Raw genomic sequence first — 15551 nt, forward strand, 5'->3', positions numbered from 1 at the left:
GTCTTATCCATTAATTGATCCTTTTTTTCTGTAATAAATGTATTATTCGTTTATATTCAGTATGTCCCCCTTAATTTCGATCTCTTAACATTCCGAATCTAAATGATAAATGCTGACATGCCATGAAAGCTTTGATTATACTATATGGCATATATTCATTTTTAGTCTAATTATAACCTATATAGTGTTTCATTGTCGAGTGAATCATTCACGTTCCATTTGTAAATCGTATGGTCACACACGGGCATTAATACAATCATAAAGTCAAAACTTTATTGGCATAATTGTAGTTCACAATATTTGCTAAATATATGCCAAATAGCATATATAAAGTTATTTAGGTTAAGCGATTCACAATAAAGAAAAAAGTAGATAGGTCTAAATCACTTATTATTTATTCTTATTATAGGTTATTATTATTTCAATACCTGGTTAGGGCTATTTATTTTTAACGCCTGACAATTATGGCAATTACGTTTTGACTTTTTGATTGTATTTATCCCCGTGTGTGACGATACATGATGTTTTCATTTACAAATGAAACTACGTGAATGATTCATTTCTCAGTAAAACAGTTTAATATTTATATAGTCTAGTCTGTTAATTAGACTAAACAAAATAAAATATGTTCAATTCATATTTTATATGTTCAATTCTTTAGTTAAGAGAAGGAATGTAGGCCTATTTTACTGTGTGACGATAAATTATTTCCAAATGAAACTATGTGAATGATTCACTCTTCAGTTATTTGTCTATTAGTTAGACTAAATAAAATACAATATATGTTAAATTTAACCTTTAAACTGCATTCCAGTAAAAACCCCAGTCATAGCACCTTTACAGTATCATTTACATTCAGAATGTTATGTAACGAGATCAAAATGAAGGAAAAAATAACGAATACAAACGAATAATACAAATATAATGGGAAAAAAAGAAGGTCAGTCAATGGACAAGATTGTGGGATGCATGAAATGTTTCTTGCAGGGCTATTTAATTGCAGGGCCAACATGTAATACATGTAAACACTTGTGAAAGCTGTCTACATTGCGCACAGACAGCATTAGCATATACAGCATCGCCTGTATAATTATTTAATATTTTATTAATTTCTATAACAATTAATATAGGCAAACAATTTCTTAACTCAAAACGAAATATCTCAAATAATTTTGGGTTACTAATGTCACGCAGGTTGGTTTATTCATTAAACTCGTGGCCACGAGAAATGCATGTTGAGCAAAAATACATTTCACGAAAATAATATAAAGATTACAAAACAAAGAAAACAAATGGAATGAGGGATATGCTTTAAAGTTCACGTAAAAGCCAAATATTAAGCGGCATCCTTCATGTTTTCTTTAATCAGCAAATACTTAACATTTTTGAATTATATTCGCCTTCTGTTTTTATGACAATAAATTTAGAATTTTGAATTCTTATTTTTTTTTTTTTTTAGAAAAACGTCCGAACACCGGTCTCAAAAGTAGAAGCGAAAGTCTTGTTTCCACCAGCGCGGAATTTTTTTTATTCACCGTAATTGATGGATGTCTAAAACAAAAATAAGGAGAATCCTAAAACATATATATTTCTTAAAATAATAACATCTGAACTTCATACACAACAATACGGCAACGACTTTACAACAGGACACATTGTTTTATTTTAATTTTATTTTTTAGCTTGTACACCAATGGATTTCTGATGTCGGGATATTTCAGACTGCATCTCCACAGCTTAATCACTTTAGTATTAAACATACGGGTCAGGAGGCGGGTCGGGTACAATATTTATTTTTTTTTATTCTGCGGTCCGAGTTGCGGGTGGGTTATTTGAAAACGGTCGGGTTCGGGTTGTTTATCCACTGACCCGCGTGTCAGGTTGGACACTAATGTTTTGAAAAAAGTGGAGCGTGTGAGGAAAGCTTTCCCCTTCTCCCTGGCATGCATTTGAATGCTGAATTCGAAATGCAACTGAATGCAGTCGGAATCCGCCCCCAGCACCCCCAAGTCTCCAAATGTTGATTACAACAAGGCAACAGACAGCATTCAACACCCCACCCCACCCCCACTCTGCCATTCATAAACATTTCGCTCTTTATACTGCATGCCGCTTAACGCTGATGCCTCATTAACGGCTACTTTTCAGAAAACTGAAAAAAAAAAATACACTTCCCTTTGGTTTCCCAGAACAGACTTAAGCCTAGTTCCAGGCTAAAATGAATCGGAGCTGTTTAAAGATGAAAAAAAAAAAAAAAAAAAAACTTACTGATCGTTGGTCGGAGATTCAACCCGCAGTTCGTGACTGGAAGCTGTTAAGAGACAGACTTAATGAACTTCTCCGAAATAGAAGAACTACTTTTCCACTTAAAAAAAAAAAGAAAAAGAAAAAAAGGTGGAAAAAAATTGCATAACTCACTGGAGCACTTTTGATACTTAACAATTGTTGTATTCGTTGTCAGTCATATAGGCTAAGCTTTATTGTTTTGAAAAGTGAGCCTTCTGTTTATTTGTCTAAATTATTTTCTATATTAGGATATAATACTAGGCTAGTATTTATGGACATTAGGCCAAATCTACATGGGTTTCTTCCCTTTCACTTCAATTAGTTTTTAAGAAAAAAGAAAAAAAAAACTGCATGGGCAGTGCGTCATACTAATGTACGGCATCAAAATGTAAGAACAAATCTAAAGACAATAATAATAATAATAATAATAATAATAATAATAATAATAATAATAATAATAACAATAATAATAATAAAATTAATTATTAACACTCCTAAAAGTACAGTATAGTGCTCAGATACACTTACGGTAGGTGACCTAACCCTAGTTGATACTTTATTTCAACTTTTCAATTATTTCATTAATTAACTAATAAACAAATGCCTTTCCGATATGATATAAGTGAAAAGGGAGACGATTTCGAAAATGATTTCACCAAAAGGCGGATGCGAACTCGGGTCTCCCGCGTCAAAAACGATATGTTACTCGTATTATCACTTACGCCACTGAAAATGTTGCAGTATAGCCGTCTTTTGTAATATTTGTAAATATGGAGTATTTGCATTGTGTAAAAACATTAAATAAAAGGCACCAGACTACAGAAAATGGCATATACGAAAGTATTTATTTTTCTGGGGGAGGACCCACCCACATTTATTTTGCTTCCGACGCCCATGCTTGATCATGAAGTATAGTCTACAGGATATAACAATAAAGTGCTTTTCCAGTCCCGATTCCACAAGGTTTTATTCCGCATCCACCCGCTCCCGCTATATTAACTATATTATTCGCCCGCTGCCCGCTTAGAATAAATTTCTAAGCACCAAAATCGCAAAAACAAATCAAAATAATAATAGTAATAATACTAATAAATAAATTAATTAATTTTTACCTCTATAAAAACTGTAGTTTATATTTATCCTCTCCATTCCTATTCCTCTCTACTCAAATTAATTGTCAGTGTATCTAAAATTGTGTATCTTAGAAAAAGAAAAAGAGGAACTACCTCTTAAACATGCATATCTTAATTTGATGTTGCTTTAAAACGCTGAAATATATAATATATTTTATTCTGAAGGTGAAAGTGGTCCAGTTATTTAACTGCCTGCGGCGCCGTCAGGATCACGTTTTTTTCCCCTTTTAATTAAGTGGATACAGCTTACAATACTCGTTCAAGAGTAAGGGATTGCTCAAAACTATGCTATTTTACATATTTCTGTTATTTGTGTACAATCACAACGAAAAAACAGATGTGTATGCTATTTGTAAAAAAAAAAAAAATGTAAACAAGATGCTGGTTCAAGGGCGCGTCACAGAAATTGCCTACAATTCTGCATATAGGCTTGCTACTTATTAATTTTATTTTATTTCGTTTTGTTAAATTATTATTCATTAAGAAATTTATATTTCGCATATGGGCATTTTTATTTATTTTACATGCAGCTTTTTTGGGTTTTCTCTGTGCATAAGATCTGCGCGTGATGTTCTGATGTTTATGCTGCTTTTTGCTTGTGTACAATTAACCCCTCAAAACGAATTTAACTGTTATTAATGTGTCACAGCCACGTTTCAATTTAAATGTAATTTAACACAATCTTGTCGTTAATAATAACTAAACGCGTTGGTTGTCGTTTGGAAAAAAAAAACAGAAATTAACATTTCTATTTTCAATGCAGTCTAATAAAAGTTCAACAGGAAACAAATAAAAGAAAATAATAATAAAACTGCTCCTGCTTATGAATAAATTTTTGCTTGATGATGAAGTATCTAAATAGTCTATAGGATATAACAAAGTGCTTTTCCAGTCCCGCTTCCACGAGGTTTTATTCCGCATCCACCCGCTCCGCGCTATATTAACTATATTATTCGCCCGCGGCCCGCTTAGAATACATTTCTAAGCACCAAAATCGCAAAAATACTGTAGTTTATATTTATCCTTCCCATTTCTATCTGTCTCTACTCAAATTAATTGTCAGTGTATCTAAAATTGTGTATCTTAGAAAAAGAAAAAGACGAACTACCTCTTAAACATGCATATCTTAATTTGATGTTGCTTTAAAACGCTGAAATATATAGCCTAATGTATTTTATTCTGAAGGTGAAAGTTGTCAAGTAATTTAACTGCCCGCGGCGCCGTCAGGATCACTCGATTTTTTTCCCCTTAATAAAGTGGATACAGCTTACAATACTCGTTCAAGAGTACGGCATTGCTTAAAACTATGATATTTTACATATTTCTGTTATTTGTGTACAATCACAATAAAAATAAAAAAAAACAAACAAAAAAAAACGTGTAGGCTATTTGTAAAAAAAAAAAAATGGAAACAAGATGCTGGTTTAAGGGCGCATCACAGAAATTGCCTAAAATTCTGCATATAGGCTTGCTACTTATTAATTTGTTAAATTATTATTCATTCAGAAAAGAAAAACATATATTTCTTATGTGGGCCTATTTTATTTATTATTATATATAGGTTTATTGGGTTTTTCTCTGTGCATAAGCTCTGCACGTGAGGTTCTGATGTTTATGCTGCTTCTTGCTTGTGTATAATTAATCCCTGAAAACGAATTTAGCGGTTTACGTCAGTTGTCGGTTGGAGAAATAAAATAACCGAAATTAACATTTCTGTTTCCGATGCAGTCTAATAAATGTTCGTCAGGAAAACAAAGAAAGAAAACAAAATAACAATACAACTGCACCTGCTTATGAATAGGCTATCTTTTTGCTATTGGTTTGAACCATAATTTCAGGAAAGAGGAATCATTGAACTATTGTACTGGTATTTGTGACCAACGCCCACTAGAGCTGGCCATGGTGTTTGGCTACAGAATGTTGTTCCTTGCGCCACCTGGTGGATATTATATGAAGTGCAACAATGTTGTAAAAAAATCTAAAAAAGCCGCTGCGGCAGGACGCGTGCTCACGCGTGCCGAATTGCAGGCTGCCGCGTGAAAATAGACGCATTTTTAATGGCCAGATCTGTAATTGCACAACACAACATCACATGGCTGCAATGGGTTGGTAGTGAATCCTGGATCACATCTCGAACTCTTACAGAAACAAAGGAATACAGTTTTCTTTCTGGAGCTATGGGTTTTGCTATAGCAAATGCCAATCTTGTGGATCTGCAACAGTTCCTAGTGAATGTGCATCCTGATCAGGAACCAAACAATGAACTGATAAAAGAATTTTGGGAAACAGCTTTTCAGTGCTCTTTCAGGTCCAGTGGCAGTGGGGGCTGTACTGGCTCAGAGAAACTTGCAGAGCTGCAAAATGAATATACTGATGTGTCAGAGCTACGGATAACAAATAAAGTGTACACTGCAGTGTATGCTATTGCACATACCCTACATAATATATTAAAAGACTTCAAATTCTTCACCAACAGCAGCAACAGAGAACAACCCACACCACAGAAGGTATTCAGAGCACATAAAATAACATTCATAAAATCATAAAGGAAATCATTAAAATAAAAATAATGAATCAATCCTCTCAGGTGCTGGAGTATATGGGGGGGGGGGGGGGGGGGGGGGTGAAATTCACTGTCAAAACAGGTGAAGAAATCTTTTTTGATACAAGTGGTAATCCAGTGGCGAGATATGACCTGGTGAATTGGCAGCTTGCTGGGAATGAAGGTCTGCACTTTAAGCGTGTGGGCTTCTATGACAGCTCACTGCCTTCAGAGCAACGTCTTCAAGTCAATAAGGCAGGCACGTGCAGAGGGGGGGGCGGAGGGTGCTTGAGCACCTGCCCTTTTGGCTCCTAGTGATCAAAGTGCCCTTTTGTTAAGATTTGTTTTTTAATTTAATAATATAAAAATAAAATATTTATAAAAATATCGAATTCTAGACAGCCTGCCCAATCGAACTTTTAGTAAAATTAATTAATAATGTTTTAGCTGTAATAGAATGACCCTCGTCACGTGACGACCCCACCCGGAAGTTCAGGATGATCCGATCATGTTTATAAGGCCAAGGATAGACATGTTCGTGGCTGCTGGTAAGTGGTGTTTTCACCAGATTTAAGGTTACTTATTATCATAAGAATGACGTGAAGGAAAGAGATTATGCACGAGTATTTATACTTTTTTATAGTTTGTGCAAAGAAAAAAAAAAAAAAAAATCGTAAATCTATGGTAAAGGAGAGGGCTCCTGCAGGTCCTTAAAAACTCCTCAATTAGGTTGTGTCAAATTTAAGGCCATAAAAAGTTTTATATATATTAATTAGTATAAGAAAAGACTTAATTATAATTTAGGAGGTCTTACATTTGGGGACGGAAAGAGGAGAATCGCGATAGGGCTGGATTAAACTTCAAAAGGCAATGATGTCATTGAATAAATATGCACGCTGCACGTTTCAAAGTCAAAACACAGCACTGATGTCTTTAAATGAATGAATCTGAAGGGAACTGATTGTCCTCAGAAACGTGTGTCACGGTCGGAATAAGGGTCTGGGTCCAATTGCAGGGAAAGATGAATTTTAATATAAATAAACACAAATCAACAAACAAAAGGCCAACACGGCACAAAACTAATAACTTGAACAGAAAATAACAAAACCAAGAACAAGATTCAAAAGCCAGGAAATCACGGAACACATAACAAACAGGAGACAAGACAATGCAGACATGAATGCAGAGTGAGAAATGAGAGTTCTTATACAAAAGTCCAAATGGTGAACAGCTGTGAGTGAATCAGTGTTAACGACAAGGACAGGTGAATGCTATTAGAAGTGCAGTGTGAATAGTGACCTCAGGAGGCTGAGGGAAACCCCACAGCCCCGATCATGACAGTACCCCCTCCCTACGGAACGGCTTCCAGACGTTCCCAAAGTCTGGAGGGAGGAGGTACGGAGGAAGGCAAGTCAGGGGGAGGGATGGCGGGCCAGGGCCGTGCAGCGGAGTCACGCAAGCCGGCCTTGTCACCAGCGGAGCCTCAGCGGACGCCGCCGTGTTAGGCACGGAGTGAGCGGTCACCGGCGCATCTGGAACAGCGAGAGCGGTCACCGGCGCATCAGGAACAGCGAGAGCGGTCACCGCCGCGTCAGGCACAGAGTGAGCGGTCACCGCCGCGTCAGGAACAGCGAGAGCGGTCACCGCCGCGTCAGGAACAGCGAGAGCGGTCACCGCCGCGTCAGGAACAGCGAGAGCGGTCACCGCCGCGTCAGGAACAGCGAGAGCGGTCACCGCCGCGTCAGGCACAGAGTGAGCGGTCACCGCCGCGTCAGGAACAGCGAGAGCGGTCACCGCCGCGTCAGGAACAGCGAGAGCGGTCACCGCCGCGTCAGGAACAGCGAGAGCCGTCACCGCCGCGTCAGGCACAGAGTGAGCGGTCACCGCCGCGTCAGGAACAGCGAGAGCTGTCACCGCCGCGTCAGGCACAGAGTGAGCGGTCACCGCCACGTCAGGAACAGCGAGAGCGGTCACCGCCGCGTCAGGCACAGCGAGAGCGGTCACCGCCGCGTCAGGCACAGAGTGAGCGGTCACCGCCGCGTCAGGAACAGCGAGAGCGGTCACCGCCGCGTCAGGCACAGAGTGAGCGGTCACCGCCGCGTCAGGAACAGCGAGAGCGGTCACCGCCGCGTCAGGAACAGCGAGAGCGGTCACCGCCGCGTCAGGCACAGAGTGAGCGGTCACCGGCGCATCTGGAACAGCGAGAGCGGTGACCGGCGCATCAGGAACAGCGAGAGCGGTCACCGCCGCGTCAGGAACAGCGAGAGCGGTCACCGCCGCGTCAGGAACAGCGAGAGCGGTCACCGCCGCGTCAGGAACAGCGAGAGCGGTCACCGCCGCGTCAGGCAGAGAGTGAGCGGTCACCGCCGCGTCAGGAACAGCGAGAGCGGTCACCGCCGCGTCAGGAACAGCGAGAGCGGTCACCGCCGCGTCAGGAACAGCGAGAGCGGTCACCGCCGCGTCAGGAACAGAGTGAGCGGTCACCGCCGCGTCAGGAACAGCGAGAGCGGTCACTGCCGCGTCAGGAACAGCGAGAGCGGTCACCGCCGCGTCAGGAACAGCGAGAGCGATCACCGCCGCGTCAGGCACAGAGTGAGCGGTCACCGCCGCGTCAGGAACAGCGAGAGCGGTCACCGCCGCGTCAGGAACAGCGAGAGCGGTCACCGCCGCGTCAGGAACAGCGAGAGCCGTCACCGCCGCGTCAGGCACAGAGTGAGCGGTCACCGCCGCGTCAGGAACAGTGAGAGCGGTCACCGCCACGTCAGGCACAGAGTGAGCGGTCACCGCCGCGTCAGGAACAGCGAGAGCGGTCACCGCCGCGTCAGGCACAGCGAGAGCGGTCACCGCCGCGTCAGGCACAGAGTGAGCGGTCACCGCCGCGTCAGGAACAGCGAGAGCGGTCACCGCCGCGTCAGGCACAGCGAGAGCGGTCACCGCCGCGTCAGGCACAGAGTGAGCGGTCACCGCCGCGTCAGGAACAGCGAGAGCGGTCACCGCCGCGTCAGGAACAGCGAGAGCGGTCGTCGCCACCTCCTCGTGAAAGAGCGTCTCCACTCCCCCCGCAAAGCAAGGGCGCTTCCGTGCAGCCTCGGCGCTGCGGGCGTCCATCGCCGCTAAGCAGGCGTAGATGAACTCAAACCTAGCGGCCGACGCCGCCTCAAAAGACATCCCTGCAGTGTCAGGAACAGAGCTGGTGGTCGCCGCCCCCAAACGTGCGTCCGCCGCCTCCTCAAAAAAAATCCTCCCCGCTGGACCCATCTTTGCTGGCTGCATTCTGTCACGGTCGGAATAAGGGTCTGGGTCCAATTGCAGGGAAAGATGAATTTTAATATAAATAAACACAAATCAACAAACAAAAGGCCAACACGGCACAAAACTAATAACTTGAACAGAAAATAACAAAACCAAGAACAAGATTCAAAAGCCAGGAAATCACGGAACACATAACAAACAGGAGACAAGACAATGCAGACATGAATGCAGAGTGAGAAATGAGAGTTCTTATACAGAAGTCCAAATGGTGAACAGCTGTGAGTGAATCAGTGTTAACGACAAGGACAGGTGAATGCTATTAGAAGTGCAGTGTGAATAGTGACCTCAGGAGGCTGAGGGAAACCCCACAGCCCCGATCATGACAACGTGTCGTTTGCATTTTCATTTCACGTCTGATAAAACTGCGTTAATGCTGCTGCTTTGTGTTCAGCCGTTCCTATGGAAACCGTAGTATTTCAGCGCTCCTAAAGCGCCCCCTTGTGACAGAGAATGAATTTTTATTTCCACATTTTTCAGCTCTTTATGGTCAAATTATTGCAATTATCGACCTAGTTTTTATGCAGCAAACACATAGAGTTGTAAATGTGAAAGATGTTAATGTGCCTTCTAAAAATCTAAACAATTAAGACAGTACTATTTATGTTTTAAATAAAATATAATAAATTATAAACTCCATTTATCCCTTTTAATGGTGTAAAGGCTGACATTCCATTGTAAAATATATTTCGTTTTTCTGTGAACCTGTATCTGAATTATAAATCATGCCATTTTATGCCTTAATATTATACCGTCTACAATCTTACAATACAATACATCAGGGGCCACAGATATTTTCAATAGTGACCACACAGAGTTTATTTTATAACAGCTGTTCTTTATTATTGTGTTAAACAGAGAGAAGAAAATCTTTAGGTTTGACAATTTAATACACAACAATTTCTAATCAAAATTAAAAGATCCAAAGAAAATATTTTTCAATCTTTTAAACATCAAAATGGTCTTTTATGTTCCATTTCTTTCTCAGAACTGCTTCACAGCATTGGCTGCTAGAAGCCTCTGTAATGATACGTATATCAGCAAGGAATGTGTCACAATATACAGTACAGTATTGCTGTACTGATGTTTTGAGCACAGCCCTATTTAGAGTGCCCCTTTTATAGTGATAAAAATATTACTAATTCTATTGTTTGAGTCCTGAACTAAACATAAATGCAATTAAAACTTTGAATAATGCATTATTTGACTTATTAATGACATTGTTACTTATTACGTAAGTAACTGGATGCCTACAATGAGGTGATGGACCCAAGGGGCTCTTAAATGCCTTGTTCCAGGTGCCCTTTTTATACTTTGAGCACCTGCCCCTTTAAAGGTCTCTGCACGGCCCTGCAATAAGGAACACGTTCTATGGGCAGGGAACAGTGGACAGGTACGTATATTGAATATATATTGTATATTGAATAGCTTCCGGGGCGAACGCTGGCGCTATTAGCAGCCGCTGCTCTGAGGAAGGAAGATTTTAGATTAGTTTTTAAACTATTTTTAGATTCGATTTTAAACTATTTCACTTTATACAAATTTGTATGTTGGACGAGATTTTCGCTGGTATCTGGAGACTGCACGCGACATTGCACGGACGTTGTTGGATCGTACCTGTCTGGAAGTCGTCAACTAGTCGGATTTCTTCCCAGCCGCGGCTATGGTGATCGTGAAGATACTTTTGTGGCTTGCAGCTGTGGGGATTATCCTTTCTTCAATTCTTCGACCTGTGTCTTCTCTCTATCAATACTCGGCAGCGGAATTGTTGCAGCTATGTATTCATTGCGGCCAACCTCCACCTGCCTTGTACTTACATCAGGATATTGTTTATATACCTCGCCGTAAATATGTCCACCGTGGATCGCGCCGGAGCTTTCAAATTGACTCTACGAGTTCAGTTCCATCCTTTTGGTCTTCGAATCCTCGTCCTCGAAGGAAACATACTCGTACTGTGGATTCCAGTCTGTTAGCAAAGCTAACTAAGGCGACTACTATAAACACCAGTAAGAACGATCTTTTATTTGGATTGTGGAATATTCGATCATTGTCCAACAAAGGGCCTTTTGTGTATGACCTGCTGACTGATCGTAAGTTTGATTTCCTTTGCTTAACGGAGACCTGGCAACAAAGTAATGACTTTTTTCATTTAAGCCATTCTATTCCTCCTGGATATGTTTTTACTAGCAAACCACGACATGTTGGACGGGGCGGGGGGCTTGCAATATTACATAAGGAGAAATGGAAAGTTACAACTGTTCCTGATATAGAATGCACATCATTTGAATCAGTTGCTTTGCGAATTAAAGGTGTTGTTCCAACTATTCTTGCTGTGGTATACAGGCCTCCAAAGGCCAATCCTGTATTCTTTCAGGAATTTTCTACATTTTTAACTTCTCTCTGCTCCTTGTCCCCTAATGTGGTTTTGGTTGGTGACTTTAATATCCATGTGGACGATGCAGAAAGTTCATGTTCAAAGGAGTTTTTATCATGTTTGGATAGTTTTGGATTGCAGCAATTCATTAAGGTGCCTACTCATTCAAAAGGTCATACTTTGGATTTGGTCTGCTGTTCAGGTGTGATTCCAGATAATTTTATTATTTCCGATTTGTCACTCTCTGATCACATGTTGGTGTCTTTTAATGTTGTTTTATCCATGTTCAAGTCTAATCTGAGCCGTACTATTACTTTTCGCAATACAAAGAACATTGATGTCTCAGTGCTCTCAGAATGTTTTTCTGCACTTCCATGTATTAACTATCCTTGGACTCTTGATGATCTAGTCAAGCATTACAATGATCATTTGCAAATGATCCTTGATGTATGTGCTCCATTGAAAACCAGGAATGTTTCGTTTGTTAACTCTGCACCCTGGTACACATCTGAACTTCGTCATCTAAAAGTCAAGGGTCGTCGTTTGGAGCGATTATGTGCTAAGACTGGACTCGTGGTTCATAAAGATTTGTATGCTGACCATACGAAAATTTACAAGTCTGCACTTTCCACTGCAAAAATGAATTATTATGCGGGTCTAATAGGATCTGATGCGGGAAACACAAAATCACTTTTCTCTTTGATTAACACTATTTTAAAGCCAACTGAGTTTTCAAATTCTCATACTTACTCTATTGAATTGTGTGAAGAATTTATGCTCTTTTTTAATAAGAAAATTGAATTAATTCATCAGCAAATGGTTTTACCTAACTCTGATTCTAACATTCCCCTTGGTCAAGTGCTATCTTTATCTTGTGGTTCTACCTTTTCTACCTTTAAATTACCTACTGTAGAAGAAGTATGTTATATTGTACAAAAATCTAAATCTGTCACGTGTCAATTAGACCCATTACCAACACATTGGGTTAAAGTTGGCTTACCTTTTCTCTCTTCTGTAATCACAGACATCATGCATGCTTCACTTTTTTCTGGTATTGTTCCTACTGGTTTTAAAACTGCAGTGATAACCCCTATTCTTAAGAAACCAGGGCTTGACTCAAGTAATTTTGACAACTATCATCCAATTTCCAATTTGCCGTTTTTGTCTAAAATCCTTGAAAAGATTGTGGCTTCCCAGCTTCGTGATCATCTTTCCAGTAATAGTTTATTTGAACAGTTCCAATCTGGATTTCGTTCTCAGCACAGTGTTGAGACCGCACTTGTAAAAATATCAAATGATTTATTATTAGCTGCCGATTCTGGACTTTTATCAATTCTTATACTTCTCGATCTTAGCGCAGCATTTGATACTGTATCACACACTATATTATTAAACAGATTGGAATCTATTGGAATTACTGGTACAGTCCTCTCTTGGTTTCGTTCTTATCTTACAGACCGGACACAATTTGTACAACTTAAATAGTTTCAATCAACCACTTCTCCAGTTGTCACTGGTGTTCCACAGGGCTCTGTTCTGGGACCTCTTTTGTTTCTTATTTATCTTCTTCCAATAGGCACCATCTTTAGGAAACATGGTATTCAATTCCATTGTTACGCAGATGATATCCAACTTTATTTTTCCTCTAAACCTTCTTCAACGTTCCTCCCTTCTGCTCTTGTTGAGTGCCTCGAAGAATTAAAAGTTTGGTTTTCAAGTAATTTTCTCAAACTGAATAATAGTAAAACAGAAATTCTTCTTGTTGGTACAAAAACTTTATTAGGTAAGTCAAACATTTCATCTGTTTTAATTGATAATTTTAACGTTCCATTGTCCAACCAGGTTAAAAGTTTGGGAGTCATTTTTGATCAAACATTGTCTTTTGAAGCTCATGTTAATAGTGTTACCCGTTCTGCATTCTTTCATATTAGGAATATCAATCGTCTACGTCCCGTTCTTTCAACGAAGAGCACAGCTACTCTTGTGCATGCTCTAGTAACATCAAGGATTGATTACTGTAATGCTTTATTTTACGGGCTTCCTTCTAAAGCACTCCATAAATTACAGTTGGTACAAAATGCCGCTGCTCGGGTTATATCCAAAACTTCCATTTCTCAACATATTACTCCTGTCTTGCAGGATTTGCATTGGCTCCCAGTTAAATTCCGTGTAAATTTTAAAATATTACTTTTAACCTATAAAGCACTCAACAACTTGGCACCCCCATATCTTCTGGATCTCCTCCATGTACATACTCCATCACGTAACTTACGGTCTGCTTCGGCAGTTACTCTTGTGCTTCCACGTACACGGACAGCTTCTATGGGGTCACGAGCTTTTGGTTATGCGGCACCTTTTTTATGGAACGTACTTCCTGCTGAGGTTCGCAATCCAAGTCCAAGTCTCCCAGTCTTTAAATCGCGTCTAAAAACATGTTTGTTTAGGCAGGCTTTTATGTGATTTTTATTTTGTCGGTTGTATTGTTTTTGCTTGTTTTTTTAACCAATGTAGTTTTATTTTTGATTGTAAGGTGTCCTTGAGTGCCATGAAAGGTGCCTTTAAATAAAATGTATTATTATTATTATTATTATTATTATTATTATTATTATTATTATTATTATTATTATTATTATATACTAGCACAATATTGAGGGCATGTGAAATATCCAATAACCAGAGTGAAAAATATATTGAAATCACAGAGAATTTTTTTTTCATGACATCATATGACAACATTATATTTATATGCCAACTTATTTTCTTGTAGTTGCCTGTGTCAGTGTGCAGTGTGAGCTGCCCCCCTGGAACTAGGAAGGCTGTGCAAAAAGGACGACCTGTCTGCTGTTATAACTGTATTCCATGTGCAGAAGGAGAAATTAGTAATGGCACAGGTAAAAATATACGCTGACTAATTATCATTGATCAAGTGATTTCATCATGCACTTTTCATTCAGTAATGTTTTCTTGAAATTCCTTCACAGATTCTAGTGACTGCTTTCCTTGTGATTTGGAGTACTGGTCGAATGAAAGCAAAGAAAAATGTGTATTAAAAGTGGTTGAATTCCTTTCCTATACAGAAATCATGGGGGTGGTGCTGTGTATTTTCTCCTTCATTGGGGTGCTACTAACAACAATTGTATCTTTTCTGTTTTATTTTCATAAAGAAACACCTATTGTCAGAGCCAACAACTCAGAGCTGAGCTTCCTGTTGCTCTTCTCATTGACTTTGTGTTTTCTCTGCTCACTTACTTTCATTGGTCAACCCACTGAGTGGTCCTGTATTTTGCGTCACACAGCATTTGGGATCACTTTTGTCCTCTCTATCTCCTGCATTCTTGGGAAAACTATAGTAGTTTTAATGGCTTTTAAGGCTACACTTCCAGGAAGTAATGTCATGAAATGGTTTGGGCCTCTTCAACAGAGACTCAGTGTTGTTTCCTTAACATTAATACAGGTGTTCATATGTGTGCTTTGGTTAACAATATCCCCTCCGTTCCCATATATGAATTTGAGCTATTACAGAGAAAAGATCATCCTAGAATGTAACTTAGGTTCAGCTCTTGGTTTCTAGGCTGTTCTGGGTTATACTGGCTTGCTATCAATTTTGTGTTTTGTTTTAGCTTTTCTTGCTCGAAAGCTCCCTGACAACTTCAATGAAGCTAAATTCATCACATTCAGTATGCTGATATTCTGTGCTGTCTGGCTTACATTTATCCCAGCTTATGTCAGTTCTCCTGGAAAATTTATTGTAGCTGTGGAGATATTTGCTATTTTAGCTTCAAGTTTTGGTTTACTCTTTTGCATATTTGCTCCAAAATGTTACATAATTTTACTAAAATCTGAGAAGAACACAAAGCAACAAATGATGGGGAAATCTTCACCTAAAACACTTCAAACCCACAAATAA

The 15551-nt window shown here is 39.7% G+C and overlaps 1 pseudogene; it reads left to right on the forward strand.

The window, feature by feature from the left end:
- Positions 1-5476: 5476 nt before the first annotated feature.
- On the forward strand, positions 5477-15551 carry LOC141345272 (extracellular calcium-sensing receptor-like; annotated as a pseudogene).

Source organism: Garra rufa, chromosome 11 (genome assembly GCF_049309525.1).
Source record: "Garra rufa chromosome 11, GarRuf1.0, whole genome shotgun sequence".
In the NCBI taxonomy this organism is placed as follows: Eukaryota; Metazoa; Chordata; class Actinopteri; order Cypriniformes; family Cyprinidae; genus Garra; species Garra rufa.